Genomic DNA, 15,474 nt, shown 5'->3' on the forward strand with positions numbered 1-15,474 from the left:
GAAGTATCCCAAATATAGGTATTAGAATGAGATCAAAGGCAAATATACACATTTGAATTGTCTTTTATGTATTCTATGATGAGAGAGAATCATACATTTTCCAGCTCTATCCAAGTTGCCATGAATGACAAGACTCTCTTTTTTGATTGCTGAGTAGTATTCCATTGTGTAAATATACCACATCTTGACCCACTCACCTGTTTTTCGGCGCTTAGGTAGTGTTGTAAGTAGCGCTCCATTAACTTATGTGTTAAAGTTTCACTTCAATTAATGTTTTTTGTATTCTTTGGATAGATAACTATGTGTAGAATTGCTGGCTCATATGGCAGACCCATTTTCAGTGTTTTTAGTAATCTCCACACTGCTTTCCAGAGGGCCTGGACCAATCTACACTGTAGAAAATGCCCTCAACGATATAAGAGAGCTCCTTTTTCTCCACATTCTTGCCAGCACTTGTAGTTTCTTGGCTTTTTAATGAGTCATTCTCACAGGTACGAGGTGGTAGCTCATATTAGTTTGATTTGCATTTCCTTGATAAGTGATGAACATTTTTTCATGTGTCCATTGGCTATCTGTGTGTCTTATTAAGAGCAGTGCCTATTTATTTCTTCAACCTATTTTTTGACTGGGTTATTTGTGCTTTTTTTAAAAATATTTGTTTCTATATGAATAACTGGAACTTTTAATAGTATTTTTTTTATTTTTATGTATTGCAGCAAATGTCAAAATAGATTTTTAGAGCCCAATATTAAGCCCAATATTTCTTGGAGAAAATGATCACATTCTAAATCAAAGAACAAAAGTACTAATAAAAGAGAGTATAATCTAATTGCTAGAAAATGATAAAACTCATAAATACTAAAAGGATCAACTAGGTTTTTTAATGGAACAGACTTCCCAATATGCTGCATACCTAGTTTTGTTTTTTTTTTTTTGCTTTGTTTTGTTTTTATTACTTATTTTTATTATATTTTGAATTAATTTAATCTTTCTCCCAGGTATTCACCTGGTATCTGAGCTATTGAGTGTAATAAGAATAAATACAACCCTGAGGCAAAAATGGATTCAGGGAAATTACATAAATTCTGGCATGCTTTCTTTTCTTAGGAAGGTTAATCACATGAAATTAAGTAAACCACTTTGAAGTAGAAAAAAATATTTATTGGAATTTTAAATGTAAAATGTTATTACAGAAACAGCAAATGTAATCCCAGTGTAATTCCTTTGCACCATTTCTCAATTTCTAAAGGTTTTCTTCTTAAAAACAAAAATTAGCTATGTTGCAGAAATCAAATCTCTAGCAATGTCAAGGTTATAAAGACTAGAGGTATTCCTTCTTTTCTCTGTTTATGTCTCAGTAGCTAAATGATTTTTTTTTTCCTTTTCATTTGGTGATGAGGATGCAAGAAGCACAAAATGCAAATTTAGCAAAGCTAAATTGAACTTTATACAAAAATTATTGAATGACTTTGGTGAAATGGCTTACTATAAAATATCATTATAATCTTAAGTTTACATAGTTTGCTGCTTTTGGAAGATGAGTAATTGTCTGTATGTCTATCTTAAAAATCATTTCTATATCAGAACATTGACTTATTTTCTGCTCATTTCACAATTTTAATTTCAGTTTTATGAGAGTTTGAAATATTAACCTTTGAATGCTTGACCTGTCAAGAAGAGCACAGACAGATGATTCAATCAAAAGTTGAATCTGACATGTTTTTCTTTGGGAGTATTTGGAAGGAATATGAATTTAAATAAAGCAAAATATGTTAGGTAGTTGATAATTATCCTATCCAAAATTTTGATCTGAGTTTGAGAGATAGTTTACATTTTAAATTCTACTATATTTGGCCAAATCACATAAATATATTGTATTATCCAATATTCACTCCGTCTCTTTCCTCCCTTCCTCCCTCACAATAAGTACCTTCATGTTACCCCATTTACATTTTCTACACATATGTGATTTTTTTTTTCTGTTCTCCTAGTAACCTCTCAAGTGTTAATTTGATTGTTTGATCAGCTTTGGGAGAACCTAGAGCAGTAGGAGGAAATTTATTCTCCACCACTACATCTGTGTCTAAAAAGCAAAATTTAGTCAAACAGTTTGAGATATCATTGAACCTGCTTTGATACTGATTAATGTCATTATAAGTCACTGTGCTTAATAAGTTAATCATGTCACTATACAGTGTTGTGGTAGAGTGAAATAAATACAGTATGTACAAATTTGTATGGATTTTTTATATATTTATACATAAAACCATAGCAGGGAAGAGGGAAGACATATTTTTAAATAACATACCATAATTAATTTGCAATATTATGAAATTCAACTTCCTCAAGCAAGGATTTACAGCAAATGTAATGTGACTTCAGTTCATGTCATTTGTAGTGAGATAAACTATTTGCATATGTGATAAATGCTTGAATAATTTGTTATTGAAAAATTACCTACCCTGACTAATGTCTATTTTTTGTAGCATGAAATGGCACCCCCATATGTTAATTAAAATAGCAAGGTTTTGAAAACCAATCTAATAGGAATTTTTCTCATTCTTCCTTTATGGGAAGAATATTGAGTCTATTCTTTCAACACTTTTTTTTGTTTTTGCTTTTTATTGTTCTTTATATCACAAATTACATCTATATTGTACATTCATGTGAAAAAAATGGAGTGAAATATGCACTTTTCTTGGAGTGTGAAAAGAAACTCCCTCCCCCTTAGAGAACACTGTAAGAGCCAGTTTTAACGGCCTCTCCCCAGAGTAAAGGAAAACCCTTTTATTTCTCACTATAAAAGAAAGAATGTGTCTATGTCAAGATTTCTTTAATAACTGGACCCATTCTGTCTTTATATGAACCAGGGTCAAGGGCTCTGGAAGTTTATTAATCACATGCCACATTCTCTTATAGAAGCTGAAACCTTGAAAAGGTATCCTGAGAGAAAAATCCACTCTATTTTAAGGTTACACTTCACTTGGAAAGATTTTATCTTTCTCCATCAATCAGAGCTAAACTAGAAATATATATAGATTACATTTATAGTACATGTCATATGTATTTTCTACTCCAAGGAAAAACATCGTATTTAATTTCATTTTCCTTTTGTGTATATTCCAAATTATAACTATTATTTAAAGGGACCACTGCTGGAAAATTTGGAGAATCAGGGATTAAAATCAATGCAAAATTAATGCTAGAGTTCAAGTAATGAAAATTAAAATAATATGGAATTTATTTGCTAATTGAACATCAATTTTGTCTCAAATTTCTTAAGATAGTATATTAGCTAATTTCAATGATGTTTTTCAAGCATATCAGAGTTACCTACATTCTAAAACTTAATCTGCTGGTCTTGATCAACATAAAAGTGTTCAAGAAACAGTAGAAATAGTCAACTAGAGGTATAGCTAAGGAGAATAAACTACTAGTTGTATTTTTCTTCATTCACACAACATAATGCCTAAGATCTACTCCATGAAGGGACTTAATTTTCAACTGAATATATCTCATTAAGGAATGTTTTTAAATTTTTGCTTGAGAATTCCAAATATGTAAGTATGGATATCTATGTTTCCCAAGAACTAGAGGAGTAGGAATTCTGTTTGCAATCATGTCAGAGAAATTTAATGGGAACTCTACCTTTTATAGCTAATATGCTTCATGTCAGGTCTGTTGATCTCTCCCTATGAGTAGAGTTAACACAAGGAGGATGGGCAGAGTGAAGCTGACTGATGAGTTCCCAAACAGAATTTTGTCCTGTCTACCCCAAATTTGAGCTTTGTTCATTAATAGGACAGTGATTACAGGAAAAACATCATTTTATCCTTAAAGAGATTAAGATGTCAGAAGTTTGTGCCTATGAGAATCAATGGATTTTTTTAAAGCTTCATTTATTTATGCATACAAGAGCTGGGGTACAGGCCAGAGATGCGGGAGGGTGAGAGGATTCACCAGAGACAGAGTAGGGAACACAGCAGGCAGACTGACTGAAATACACTGGAACAGCGGGCAAGTCAGGAGAGGTCTGCTGCGCCATGTGGGTCACCTCCCTGGCCAGGATCAAACTCATGCTGCAGTGGCTGCGGACAGCTCCATAGGTTGTATCTTAACCCCCTATTAAAATCAATGGATTTTAATAGCACATTTAATAGCCAAACATCTTTTCCCTTCACCCAAACTCCCTCCATCAACAATGTTCATATAGATTTACCTTAAGTTTCCAATAACCAGATATTTTCTGCTCATGTGAGCCTCATCCATTCTCAGCTTTTGTGAAAAATTATATGACAGGACCCTGTGCAGGCTTCTCTTGGCAGATTCCTTAGTTAAAAATTCATGTAAGTTTGAACATATTCCTACAACTATTTATAAATTTTATTGTTCTATTATTTCATATTCCTGGTTTTGGAGTGATGACTTTATAATAATGCCATTTATATTATTATTATTATACATGCTATATCACATATAATGCATTAGAACAAATGCTTTATGATGTAACAATAATTGCTGTCAGTCATTAGTCAACATGTATATAGCAAGTCTGCACTTAACATTGTCAATTAAGCATTTATTAGAAATTGCTACTTTAAGTGAAACATGTAAAGAAAATTCTCAAAAAACATCATTTTGTTCCACGTCAGCTGGGATTTTTTTTTTTTCTTATCAATGTTGCGTTAAAATGACACTTGAAGAATATAACATTATCCAACAACCTGCTGTATGTGAGTACAGGCAGGTACTTATTAGTGTATGTCATGTACCTTTAGAGAAACAGTAGGTGTGCTTTCATTAATGCTCAGAGATGGTCTTCCTGGTGGTGCAGGAGTTAAGTCTCATCACTATGAAGCTATTGGCAGACACTGCAGCACGAGTTCGATCCCCGGCCAGGGAGCTACCCTCATGGCACAGCAGACCTCTCCTGTCTCCCCACTACTCTCCTCGGCAGTGTATTTCAGTAGATCTTCCTGTTTTGCTCCTCTGTCTCTGGTGAGTCCTCTCATCCCCTGCACCTCTGGCCTGCACCCCAGCTCTTGCATAAATAAATAAATCTTAAAAAATTCCTCAGAAAAACTTTATGAAGAAACTGTTGTCTAGAGACAAGACTTCCTACGGAAGCACACACTTGTGGTGGATGCCGTGATATATGGGCCAATCCTTCTTCTATAGGACTTATTCCCCCAAGTATGGAGAACCTGGCCACAGAAAAGCCCTCAGCTGTCCACACACTCAAGAAATTGTCCTCAAATGAGAAGCACTGTTTTCTCCAACATAATTCTCATTCTTGGGCCCAGACCCCTTGCAGTGCATGGGATAATTCTCACAGCCCCTTGCTCCAAAAGGAATAGCTGTGAAGGGCCACTCCAGCTTCAGAGTTCCCTGTGGGCAGATTCTTGCTTCTTTTCCCTTCCCCTCTGGTAGATCCAGAGAATATTCCCAGTAAATTCTTTGCAGACTAGTCTCTACCTTCAGAGTCCACATCTTGGGGAGCCCAAACTGTTAACATTGACCATATTGTCCAAATTGAGGCTTGTTTTGTAAGTGAAAAAGTGGCCTAATTAGACAGAATGCAGGTTTCAACTGACATAAACTAGAATTTTCCCAAGTGAACTGAAAATTATGGTCCCTTAGGTTTTTGATAGAATCATGGGTTTAATACCACCTTACTGCTTGTGGAATGTTATGCTGATTATTAACCTTGCTATTATTTTTTTAAGATTTATTTATTTATTTATATAAGAACTGGGATACAGTCCAGATTCGTGGAAGGGTGAGAGGATTCACCAGAGGCAGAGAGGGGAACAGAATGGGTAGACTGATGAAAAACACTGCTGAGGGGAGCAGCGGGCACGGCAGGAGAGGTATGCTGTACCATGTGGGATTCTCGCCAGCCGGCCAGGATGGAACCAGCGCTGCAGAGACTGCAGACAGCTTCACAGCACTCAACTGCCTGTGCCACCAGGGGAGGCCCAAACCCTGCTATTATTAACCTCACTCTCTATCATGAAAAAAAAAAATGATACTTCACTGGGTAAATGTGAGATTTGATTAAGATAATGTGTATACACTACTGGTATAGGACTTAATGCATGTAGCTCTTTTCATGAGGTTCTGAGAGGTTAAGTAAACCCACGTGTTGCACATCTCACCAAGTGGAGTAGCCAAGAGTCAGACTCACTCGTCTGACACCAAAACCCATCCTGATAAACAAATTGCTAGATTGTTCATTTCATACAGCGTTTCTGGTCATTTTAAGAATTCCTACTTTAAAATCCAACACTTGGGGCCTCCCTGGTGGTGCAAGTGGTTAAGCACCACACTATGAAGCTGTCCACAGCTTCTGCAGCATGAGTTCAATCCCCGGCCAGCCAGGGAGCTACCCACATGGCTCAGCAGACCTCTCCTTTCTTGCCCTCTGCTCCCCTCCGCAGTGTATTTCAGTCAGTCTGCCTGTTGTGTTCCCCACTCTGTCTCTGGTGAATCCTCTCACCCCCCACGTCTCTGCCTGTACCCCAGCTCTTGTATGCATAAATAAATCTTTAAAAAAAAATCAACACGTGACTTCTCAAGTATCTGATTATTAACTACTATTTTTGACTGTAAATGGCAAAAAAAAAAAAAAAAGAAAAAGAAAATCAAACAAACAAACATGAATCAGCAGAGGAACTTGTTCTCTTGGGTAATAGGAAAGCTTGGGGGGTGGGGCGGGACTCTGCATTCAAGCCTGGCCAAAGATAATGTGATTTCATTTAGTTTTTTTCAGTTCCTTTGCTTTGCTTCTTTATATTCCACATCTGAGTGAAATCATCAACAATTTGTGTTTCCCCTTCTGACTTATTTCACTTAACATCACCTGCTAAGTTCCCTAGAAACCTAACTACAGAGCAGAGGCAAGGCTGGAAGTGTGTGTCGAGGTTGGGGGGCAAAAGGGAGGGAGTTCAGTGGACTATGGGGGAGCTTTGCTGGTGGATGTGGTAACCTATGTTTAAAGAGATGTGAGCCTGTGCTCCGACATCATATACGGTGCTGTAAACAAATGTTACCTCAATAAAAAAAGTTACAAAAAAAGGTAATGTGAGAATTTTACATCTCTCATTCCATATTTGGGCTGGTTTTTTCTGTGTTGGTTTTATTTTCACACTTTTCTGCATGTTTGGAAAGGTTGGTATTAGCAGCTCCACGGCTATGTACCATATGATTCCAGGGTGGACCAAAGCAAAACTCTTTCTTTTATTTTTTTCTTTTTTTAAATATTTTATTTTATATAATTCTCACATCATTTTTCATTTTTGCACATTGTATGCATTTTCATTTTGGTTATATTCCCCATACAACTGCACCCCCCCCTTATTTTGACCCTAATCCTTCCTCTCCCTACCACCCCCCCACTGTAGTGTGTCTCTGGTTTAGTTGTTTGTTGATTTTGATTTTTACTTTGTATTAATTTAGTCTTTTTCCTGGTCCCTTATTTAGGTTTTCTAGATTCCTGCTATGAGTGAGACCATCCGGTATTTTTCTTTTTCTTTCTGGCTTATTTCACTGAGCATGATCCCTTCCAGCGCCATCCATGTTGCTGCAAATGGCATGAGTTTATCTTTTTTGATGGCTGAGTAATATTCCATGGTGTATATGTACCACATCTTCTTGATCCAGTCATCTATTTTTGGGCATTTGGGTTGTTTCCATAGCTTAGCTATTGTATAGTAAGCCCTCAATAGGTATTTTTGCTTATATTCCCCTAAGAGTTTTATACTTTCCTCAAACATTTTCTCCTCCCTTTCTCAGCTGATGAGCTTTTCATTTTTTTCTTTGTAAATTCTTTTATTAGAGTAATATTGGTTTACAACAGTGATTCAGAACTCTAGTATCCCACCTCTTTAGATGGATGTTACCCTATCACACCTGATCTAATTGTGATTATCAATAAAATGGTGACAATAAAGGCTAGTTCCATTCAGAGTCTCAGATGAGAAAATTTGGTAATTAAATATCTTTATAAATTGTTAAACACTGTATATATATGTATAATAAAAATATACATATATAAATGAGTGTGTGTATATATATATAAAATGAGTAAAAATACAGAGGCAGAAGAATGTGATCTGTGCATGAGAGGCAGATTATATTTAAACTAATAGCATAGATTTTGAGGATGGGAGTCATTCGTCATATGTTATTTAGCAACCAGTACACATGAGGAATTGTATCCTGAGCTGGGGATTTGATGTTGACTAAAACAGATAAAATCATTGCTATCTGAGGTTTACAGTCTAAATACAGGTTGTCAAATGAATTAAGTCCAAATAGGGAGTTATTATTAACATTAAATGGATTATTCTTTTTTTCTGATTATTAGTCATCCTTTTGCTGATGCTGAGATGGCAGAGGTTTTATATATATATATATATGTATATATGTGTATACATATATACATATATATACATATATATATACACATATATACATATATATGCATATGTATAGTCATGGGTATAGTGACAGAGTATCTATTTGGTCATAGTAAAAAGACTTCCTTATTAGAAAGTTTGAAAATTCTATCATATACTCAATTAAAAGGAAAGTCCACTACCATATGCTTCTTGGAAGATAATAATTCCTTAGTTTGGCCTTAGTTAAAAAGTTATGAAATATGAAATTTGAAGGTTTTTATGGGAACATGAAAGAGACATTCATATACAGAAATGACTTCCCTCTTGTCAGATGCATACCAGAAATTAAACATGGGCTTGTCTTCCATGAAAATCATTGGCTTTAAATTCTTGACAAAGCCTGAAAGGAAAAAAAAAAAAATATATATATATATATATATATATTATTAAATTGAAATTATCAGATTAAAAAATATACTGAATCCACTTTGAAAGGAAACTAAGTACTAAGCAAAGTGGGAGGACTGGCGTGACACAACATGTTTCAGATAGGGTTAGTAAGGAAATTTCTTCCATTTTTGCAATCAACTGGAATGGTTAGGCTGGAAGCGAGGAGATTGAGTTGGGTGGCTAAGTTAAGACTAAAAGCATTCCTGGGCATCCCTGGTGATGCAGAGTTAAAGACAGAGCTATCAAGCTATTACCAACGAATGTGGCAGGAGTTGATCCCCCATGTGGGCCAGGAGCAGCCTACAAGGCGTAGCAAACCTCTCCTGCCTTGGAGGAGCAGACCGCTTGCTCCCCTCAGCAGTATATTTCAGTAGATCTGCCAGTTCTATTCCCCACTCTTGTCTCTGGTGAATGCTCTCACCCCCTGCACCTCTGGTCTACACGCCAGTTCTTGTATGCATAAATAAATAAATCTTTAAAATAATAAAAAACCCCAAAGAAATAAAGACTGAAGACATTCCTTTAAAATCAAGAGCCACACTTATCTTGCTGATGATATTTTGGGACATTGTTTCTACATCTCAAGATCAGAAAACTCATTTGGAATTCTCACCAGTAAGATAATTTCATGAACTTGGTGAAAGGGATGCTTCCCAGTATTCTTTTGCAGCAAAGTTTTTGCTAAAGAATGCATAAATAAATGAATCTTGTTAAAAAATGACTTCTAAAGTTTAGTATTGGATCTTGATTCAAGTCATAGAGTCTGTAATTTCTTGGCATCCAAACAAACCCAGTGGGTAGACATGAGCAGAATTTGGCCACAAACACTAGTAATCACCATTTTCTCTCGAGTTTTAATAAGAGGCCTGTGGTTGTGATGCTATTTGCCAATGGACAGCAGCCCTCCTATCAACCTCAGTCATGAATTTGATTTATTTTTAAAAGGAAGAAACTAGGAGCCATCCAGGCAATGCCCACAACTTGTGGTGTGAACTTGAGCAGTACATCAGAGCCACCGTCCAGGACCAAAACCTCTGAGTAAAGGGAAAATGTAAACTAAACAATAAGGAAAACATGGGCAAAGAGAGAGATAAAGTAAAACCTTCCAAATACTAAGGATCAGCATTAATGTTTTGTCCTGAGAAGTGGAATATTAATCTTCTCAAAAATTGTTGTCCAAAAACCATGTTAGAGTAATCGATGATAATAAGATGATTAAAATAATGGCAATCATTAATAATTATTCAGCCTAGAAACTGCAATGGACACTTTTTGTGTTAACCCTCCTGGTTCTCTCAAGTGAAAGCTAGAAAGGTAAATAACTGGCCCAACCTCTGAATGCTCCCTCTGCCACATTGCACACAAATGGTGGGATCCACATGCAAACATGAATTAACTATATATAAACCTTGCGTCGTGGGTACAAATAAAGCGATCGCATCGGGGGTTCTCTGCTTTCTAGTACAGCAGCATGTACCTTGGGTGCCCAAGGGTACTACTCTTCATCTACCTATAGTGCCCTTTGTTGTCTTGAAAGGCTGAATAATCAAAGAAAATTTCCCTTCTATCTCAGTATGCTGTATTTAACATTTGGAAACAATATCTTAAAAGCATCTTCTAAAATGATATCCAGTTACTCATTCAGGGCCTCCTTGGTGACCCAAATGTTCAAGTCTCAGCACTATGAAGCTATCGCCAGCCACTGCAGCACAAATTCGATCCCCGGCCAGGGAACTGACCCACATGGCGCAGCAGACCTCTCCTGTCTCGCCCGCTGCTCCCCTCAGCAGTGTATTTCAGTCAATTCGCCTGTTCTGTTCCCCACTCTGTCTCTGGTGAATCTTCTGACCACCTTCCCTCCTCCCCCGCACCTCTTGCCTACACCCCAGCTCTTGTATGCGTAAATAAATAAATCTTTAAAAAAAATAAATAAAATGTTACTCATTCATTTATTTCCCTACCTAGAATTTCCCCAACATGTATCTTAGGCAAGCATTTTGGGAACAGATATTCAGAATTGTCACATAATTGGCAGCAACCTAGAGACTGGTAAGATCTGTCCAGCTGATGAGAGGCTGGGTGCCCAAATCAACACTCTCTCTCACCTCAGAAGCTCTGCTGTTGCTGATGATACTTCACTGCAGCCAAACTGCATCCTGTAAATGCCTGGGGAGAGTGAGTGGTCATAGGATTAACTCTCAAAATCACATTCTTTCAAACTGAACTAAAAACCTAGAAATATTCTCAAATTCATTGTTTTTTTTAAAAAATAAGGAATCTAAGAAAATCCAAATTGAAGATATCTTCACATTTTCTCATAATGACAGTAAAACTTATTTTTTGAAGAAAGATCAAATTTTAAAAATAAATGGAAACAGGACCAAACATCTTCTAGAAGGCTGTTTCTTGTTTATTTAACACTGTGGGCAACTTTTATAAGAATGAGAAAATTGGATTTACTGAAAATGAAATTTTGATGAAGTGCTATTGAATTTTAATATTCTATGAAATCCCATGTTACTTTAGAAGGATCTAAATGACAACTGCTAGTTTATTATGAGACAAATATAATTTAACAGTTAATGCTCCCCCTAAATTGTGGGATGGTGGCTATTTTGGTGTTTTTTGTAACATGTAAATCATATTACTCAACATTTAAGTCCACATCATAGCCCAGTTACTTCATGAAATTTGGCTTTACTGCAAAAACCCGCCTGTTTTCCTTAGCTTCTGAAGAACTGCAACATTTAAAATTAATAACATGCAAGTATTTTCTACTCAGTGATAATCTCACATTTTTTCTTGTTTCTGAAGAACTGCAACATTTAAAATTAATAACATGCAAGTATTTTCTACTCAGTGATAATCTCACATTTTTTCTTGTTATATTCAGTTGTTTGTAAATATCTGGATCATGCCTTATACCATGACAACTTATCAATTATAAAACAAGAGGTTAGCTAAAAAGTCATATTGGAGACAAAATGTAACCTAAAAACAAACATGTTGAATTAATTGAAAACAAAAGAGGAAAAAAATGGAAAAAATGATTGGACAAGTAGTAAGCATGTCAACGTCAACATGGTAGTTTTACATGTAACTGTGTTGTTGATTACATTAAATACATATTTAAAATATTCTTAAATGTTAGATATTGTAAAATTGGATAAAAATGTAAGATGCTGCTACACCACACTGTTTTGAAGAAATTTACCTTAAGCATGGAGCAGCAGACCTCTCCTGACTCACCCGCTGCTCCCCTCAGCAGTGTACTTTAGTCACTCTGCCTGTTCTGTTCCCCACTCTGTCGCTGGTGCAAATTCTCACCCCCCACACCTCTGGCCTGTACCCCTCCTCTTGTATGCATAATAAATAAATTAAAAAAAAACTTTAAAAAAAGGCTTTCATCCATAATGAACTTCAGAAAATATCATCATGGACAATGCTAGCTATTTCATATTTACTAATATGTATGCACACAATAACTTCAATAGTTTGAAAACATAATAGAAAAACTATTATAAATGAATAGCATAACTGAAAAATCTCAATTATAGGTGGGGATTTCAAGAGTCCCTTTTCAGGAATTAATATAATAATTAGGCAAATGTCAATAAGATAAAGAGAACTTTACACGTATTATTGACCAAGTCGATTTAATTGAAACTTTAAGAGATGTTTTTTTTTAAAGATTTATTTATACAAGAACTGGGGTACAGGCCAGATATGCAGGAGGGTGAAAGGATTCACCAGAGACAGAGCAGGGAACAGAACAGGCAGACTGAGGAAATACACTGCTGAGGGGAGCAGCAGGCGAGACAGGAGAGGTCTGCTGCGCCATGTGGGAGCCTCTCGGCAGGCCGGGATCGAACCAGCGCTGCAGAGGCTGACGGACATCTTCATAGTGCAACACTCAACTGCCTGCGCCACCAGGGGAGGCCCTGATCCTTATGTCTTCATCAAGTTAGGTACCCTTATGAGAATGAAATCCTTCTGACTCATTGCCAAGCTCCTGTCATTGTTAAGTAACTTTTGGGTTACTTCAAAAGCAGACTCTGAGACAAAGATTTGGGAGCAGGTAGTCTATTCAAAAATTGCTTTCAGAAAACAGATGAAAGTGGGGCAAGTGTAACAGGGTATGGAGAATGACAGTGTGCAATGAGTTAAGACTTCTGTGTTCAGTCTTACCTGGGACATCTGGAACATGCTTCAGAATCTTTTCCGAGGCAACAAAATACACCAGAGCATTTCCTCACCTACTCTCATCTTCCATTGGTTGACAGTTGTCTAAGTGGCATTAACTCCCCATTTCTAAGTCCTTCTTTGCTCCTGCCTAAGGCTGAGGATCAATGATTAGCTGGGAAAAGTTCACAAGCCTAGAATCAGAAAATACATAGGCACAAGTTGAGAAGCTATGAATGAGCCAGAAACAAGTGAATTTCAGGTGAACACAGGGGTCCAGGAGATAGGGCACAAAATCAATATTGTCTCTTACAGCCAGTTACACTGAAGCACTGTGGAAGCCCTGCAGTACAGGTCAAAGGACAGTCAAGATAGGGGACAGGTCACCGTCTATAGGTTCTCACCCCTGCACTCAGCTGGAAGAACACTCAGGCTCAGGGTTCAACTACAGGGGGGTTATTTACAAAGGAGAGAGACAAGTTGGGAGAGAAGTTGGGATAAAGGAGAGTTAATGACAGGACTAGTGAAGGTCATAGGGTCTGGAAGTTTGCAAAGGTGAAGATTTCGAGGTCCCAGCAGACACGGCAACACAGCAGTCAGCACAGCAGTGAGGAATGTCAGGCCAGGCAGCGCTGAACATTGGACCAGAGGAGAGTCTTAGAATAAGATTGCATGGTAGACCAAAACAAGTTGTCATCCTAATCAGCAATAACACATAATCTCTAAGGTTATAGCCTCTTTCCCAAGAAATCTCCAAAGAAAATGTTTACACCATTTTGCAGCATCTGGCCTCTGATGAAATAGTGAATTGAAAGTCAAGTAGATATAGTTCCATGGAAAATGAAATAACCGTGTTAACTAATGCTCTAGTCTGGCATGGGAAGGTCATGCCACCCAATCTTTGCCGTATTTTCAAATGTTAATTTTTTAAAATTATATGCATCTTGAATTTTTAGTACATTTCAAGTTATATAAATTCTCCAAGTCAAGGGGGCCTCCCTGGTGGTGCATGCATGGGGTTAAGATGCAACCAATTAAGTTATCTGCAGCCAGCGGTTGAGTGCTGGGCTGTGAGGCTGCCCGCAGCCTCTGCAGCACCTGTTCGATCCCCAGGCCTGGTGAGGGTCCCACATGGCGTGCAGCCCTCTCCTGCCGCCCGCTGCTCCCCTCAGCAGTATGTTTCGTCGGTCTGCCTGTTCTGTTCCCCGCTCTGGCTCTGGTGAATTCTCTCACCCTCCCATGCTTCTGACTGTACCCAGTGCTTGTATGAATAAATAAATAAATCTTTAAAAAAAAAAAAAGTTATCTGCAGCCATTGTAGCATGAGTTCTATCCCTGGCCAGGGAGCTAACCCATGTGGCAAAACAGACCACTCCTGTCTTGCCTGCTGCTTCCCTCAGCAGTGTATTTCAGTCAGTCTGCCTGTTCTGTTCCCCGCTCTGTCTCTGGTGGATCCTCTCAGCCCCCCACACTTCTGGCCCATACCCCAGTTCCTGTGTGGATAAATAAATTTAAAAAAAGAAAGAAAAAAAAAGAAATTCTTCAAGTCAAGTCAGGGTTTATATTTCAAGTGTTTTCATTTATCCCTTTTTAATCAGACAGCAGTGTATTAAACAACTGTTTTTATCATATAGAAATGTAGTTACTTTCTGATTGCAGGACAGACAAGCCTGATGGAATTCCTGGAGAAATAAAATGAATCCTGGACATCAGGTTTAAAAACGTAGTGAGGGCCTTCCCGGTGGCGCAGCGGTTGAGCGCTGGGTTGCGAAGCTGCCCGCAGCCTCAGTGGCACCGGTTCAATCCCCGGCTGCTCCCCGGCCACCGGAGGAGGGTCCCACATGGTGCGCAGACCTCTCCTGCCACCCACTGCTCCCCTCAGCAGTGTACTTCGGTCCTTCTGCCTGCTCTGTTCCCTGCTCTGGCTCTGGTGAATTCTCTCACCCTCCCGTGCTTCTGACTGTACCCAGTGCATGTATAAACAAAAACAAACAAACAAATAAATAAACATGCCTCTATAAAAAAAAAAATGAAAAAAAAAATAAAAACGTAGTGAGACAGCTCCTATCTTCTAGTTTCCTCATAAGAAATAAAATTGCCAAAAATAGCACTAAATTGAAGTTGCCTTTCAATTTAAATGCATAGCAATAACAGACACAGCACTCCCAATCGTGGGTATAGTTAATACACATCTGAGTGTCTGGGTGTCATATTTCCTAATGAATTTAAGAGCAATTATCCAGATGGTAGAGGGGTAAGAACAGAGGGAAGGAAGCCCAGCGGAAGAAGGTGGCAGATTATGGGTAATTTGGTGGTGAGTGGGAATACTTCAAGGGGGAGCTCTAATGATACCCCAATTAAAAAATAATTATTTTTTAAATAAATAGATGCCACACAGATAAGAATTTGTGTTGTCTCAGTAGTAAAAATATAAGTCCTG

The 15,474-nt window shown here is 37.5% G+C and overlaps 1 long non-coding RNA gene across 3 annotated transcripts in view; it reads right to left on the reverse strand.

Moving 5' to 3' along the window:
- Positions 1-15,474, reverse strand: part of LOC119256754 (uncharacterized) — a 50,150-nt gene that overhangs the window by 12,533 nt on the left and 22,143 nt on the right. For 2 of the 3 annotated variants that reach the window (XR_005127876.2, XR_008554078.1), the window contains exons 3-4: positions 13,041-13,228; positions 10,958-11,018 (exon numbers count right to left, since the gene is read on the reverse strand). This is a non-coding gene — a long non-coding RNA (uncharacterized LOC119256754). Of the gene's footprint in view, positions 1-8,690; positions 8,803-10,957; positions 11,019-13,040; positions 13,229-15,474 lie in introns of those variants that run through there. The other variant, XR_005127877.2, reaches the window with a different exon arrangement.

Source organism: Talpa occidentalis, unplaced genomic scaffold (assembly GCF_014898055.3).
Source record: "Talpa occidentalis isolate TD23 unplaced genomic scaffold, MPIMG_talOcc4v2.1 talOcc4.4, whole genome shotgun sequence".
Lineage (NCBI taxonomy): Eukaryota > Metazoa > Chordata > Mammalia > Eulipotyphla > Talpidae > Talpa > Talpa occidentalis.